A 3776-nucleotide genomic window follows, 5' to 3' on the forward strand; every position below is an offset into this window, starting at 1 on the left:
CCTATGAGTGCCATCTGATGAAGATCATCAAAGGTTAGTGATTAATTTTATCTCTATTTCTACTGTTTGTTACTCCTCTCTTTGCCTGGAAAAATGGCTGTTTTTCTGTGGCTTGGCGCTGACCTAACATTATCGTTTGGTGTGCTTTCGTCGTAAAGCCTATTTGAAATCTGACATGTTGGCTGGATTCACAACAAGTGTAGCTTTAATTTGGTATCTTTCATGTGTGATTTCATGAAAGTTTTATTTTTATAGTAATTTATTTGAATTTGGCGCTCTGTATTTTTACTGGCTTTTGGCCAAGTGGGACGTTAGCGCCCCACATATCCCAGAGAAGTTAAAACTTCATAGGGACAGGGGGCAGCATTTCCACTTTGAACAAATTGCGTGCCCAGATGGAATTTACTCCTACTCTGTCCCAGAAGGTAATACATGCATATTATTATTACTATTGTATAGAAAACACTCTGAAGTTTGTTTAACTATTTAAATTATGTCTGTAAGTAGAACAGAACTCATTTGGCAGACAAAAACCTGAGAAGAATTCCAAACAGGAAGTGAGAACTCGATTTTCAAAACAGTGCCAAATGATACCCATTTTAGTTATGGATGAGCAAACACTTCCTAGGGCTTCCACTAGATGTCACTGTCTTTAGATTTTGGTTATATGATTCTACTATAAAGGAGGGACTCATAGGAGCTATTTTACTGAGTGGTCTTCAGAAATTCTCAGTCTCATTTTGCGCGCTCACGAGAGAGAGTGCTCTCGTTCCAATGCTCTTTCTTCAGACAATGAAATTCTCCGGTTGGATCCTTATTGATGATTAATGTAAAACACATCCTAAATATGGACTGCATACATCATTTGACTTGTTTCTACAACCTGTAACGGAACTTTTTTAGTTTTTGTCTGGAGGGATTGCTCGTGTGTCATGAAAATGGATTACTGGGCTGAACATGCTAACAACAAGTGACTAAATGATGGACTTTATGGAACAAATCAGTCATTTATTGTCGAACTGGGAATCCTGGTAGTGCATTCTGATGAAGTTATTCGAAGGTAAGTGCATATTTATAGTGTTTTTGTAGCTTCCAAAATGGCGACTATTTCTTTGGCTGGATTGTGCTCTGAGCGCCGTTCTCAGATTATTCTTTTTCCGTAAAGTTTTTTGGGAAATCTCACACAGCGGTTGCATAGAGGATAAGTTTATCTTTAATTATGTGAATAACACTTGCATCTTTTATCAATGTTTATTATGACTATTTCTGCAAAATCACCGGATGTTTTGGAATCAAAACATTACTGCACGTAACGCGCCAATGTAAACAGAGATTTTTTTTATATATATATATATGCACATTATCGAACAAAACATAAATGTATTGTGTAACATGATGTTATATGACTCATCTGATGAAGATGTTCAAAGGTTAGTGATTAATTTTATCTCTATTAGTGGGTTTTGTGAAAGCTATCTTTGCTGTGAAAAAATGTCTGTGCTTTTTTGGATTTGGTGGTGAGCTAACATAAATATATGTTGTGTTTTCGCTGTAAAACATTTAAAAAATCGGACATGTTGGCTGGATTCACAAGATGTTTATCTTTCATTTGCTGTATTGGACTTGTTAATGTGTGAAAGTTAAATATAAAAAATATATATTTTCTATTTCGCGCGCTGCCTTTTCAGCGGAATGTTGTGGGTGTTCCGCTAGCGGAACCCCTGGGCAAGAAAGGTTAATCTACAAATGCCGTTTCAATTTCCAAAATTCCGCATCGATCTCAATTGAGGTGTTTGTATAGAATTTTTGATATATGTTATACTTTTCCATTATTCAATTTCTTTTCCTCTTTATTTCCTCCATCCGCTTTCATTGGATTTCTCAAGATACTAAAGTGCCCCATTGTGACATCATCACTTCCAACTGACATTCTCTGTAAGTGAAATCAAGCAAGTTTTGACACAAATCAGCTAATAACTCCACTTTGCAACCATTTAGACAAAATATGTCAAGTATTCCAGCTTCGTCTACTTCTCTGCTACACTCAGAATGTTTTCTGTTTTAGGGGAGAGGATCCACCCAGATCAAGCCTGTGGTACCGAGTCAATGTGCGGGTTCACCGGTTAGTTGAGGTAATATGTACATGCATGTATAGTTATTAAAGTGACTATGCATAGATGATAACAACAGAGAGTAGCAGTGGTGTAAAAGAGGGGGGGGGGCAATGCACATAGTCTGGGTAGCCATTTGATTAGATGTTCAGGAGTCTTATGGCTTGGGGGTAGAAGCTGTTTAGAAGCCTCTTGGACCTAGACTTGGCGATCCGGTACCGCTTCCCATGTGGTAGCAGAGAGAACAGTCTATGACTAGGGTGGCTGTAGTCTTTGACAATTTTAGGGCCTTCCTCTGACACCGCCTGGTATAGAGGTCCTGGATGGCCGTGCCCTATTCACGACTTTCTTGGTGTGCTTGGACCATGTTACTTTGTTGGTGATGTGGACACCAAGGAACTTGAAGCTCTCAACCTGCTCCACTGCAGCCCTGTCGATGAGAATGGGGGCATGCTCGGTCCTCTTTTTCCTGTTGTCCACAACCATTTGTCCACAATCATTTGTGGCTTGCATGGAACCACTGGCACAGATCTTGAGAACGGACCAATGGATCTGTGGGGTGGGAATACCGGGGAGCATGGGGATGACCACCAAATGCGTTTTTTTACATGGATGACGTCAACATTTTATGCACTGACCTTTTATCCGTGGACAGGACCAACAGGTAGAGAACTGTGACAAGACAGAAGCCCAGTTATTTGGTTTATGGACAGACACCAACATGACAGGACTGCTTCCAACCGTAAAGATTATTATTTTCTCATCACTCATTTTGAAAAAACCTATCCTAAAAACGTAGAAGTCAATCAATCCGCTATCGTTGACACAATGGAAAAATGTAATGTTTTGTAATTGAAATGTTGAAATAGTATGGGCGACTGAGAAAAACAAATTGGTACAATTTAAGACCAAGTGGCAAACAATAATGCAAGCACTAGGGATGGGAGCACGCAAGTCTGGGCAGAAGAGATGTAGTGATTGTTTGTAGGTGTCTGTAAATTGTTGTTCGTTTTTTGTGGAATGTAGAAAAAATTAATGAAGGGCGATGCACTGTTTGTGCAGTCCGGTATTTTGCCTCCTTTCATTTTTTTTTTACCAAACAAAACATATTCAACTTCGGCTAGATGGTGTGTGTGAGTGTGTCTGTCTGTGGTGTTTTCCCCACAGTCCCTGAAAACTTGGTGAGTTTCGGTGGGTACGGGGACCAATTGTGACAAAGTGCACGGAGTGCGACTCTGGTTTCTCTTCATTACGCACAAGCCTTTTGCCTTTTACTAAAATCTTCCGTGGAGAGGAACACTTATAAGTTCAACTTATTTTTGGAGGGGCTTTGCTTCTGGCAGAGCCCAATATCTTGTTTCAAGAGAAATAAACAAAGACGGTGCCTGCTGTGGAACTTAGGCTCTTTGAATAAAATAGTCCCTCTGGCAATTGAATTCAAGCCCGATGACTAGCATATTTTTTCCAGGCTTAGAACAAAATAGACAGGCAATTGACTTCAAGCACGTTGACTGCCGTATTTGAGTTCAAGCCTGATGGCTGGCATATTTTCCAGGCTTGGACGATGAAAAGATGGGCTGCGTGCATACTGCAATGACCTTGGATAGTATCTTGTAGTCTACGTATTTTCTGGGCTTTGAACAAATAGTCGCACTGGACATAAAA

General features: G+C 39.8%; 1 non-coding gene across 1 annotated transcript; it reads left to right on the top strand.

Annotated features, from left to right (window-relative positions):
• The first annotated feature begins 3341 nt into the window (after positions 1-3341).
• Positions 3342-3458, top strand: LOC120050162. Its single transcript, XR_005477167.1, has one exon. It is a non-coding gene; the product is annotated as a U5 spliceosomal RNA (small nuclear RNA).
• Positions 3459-3776: the final 318 nt, after the last annotated feature.

The sequence above is a fragment of the Salvelinus namaycush genome, chromosome 6, assembly GCF_016432855.1.
Source record: "Salvelinus namaycush isolate Seneca chromosome 6, SaNama_1.0, whole genome shotgun sequence".
Classification (NCBI taxonomy): Eukaryota; Metazoa; Chordata; class Actinopteri; order Salmoniformes; family Salmonidae; genus Salvelinus; species Salvelinus namaycush.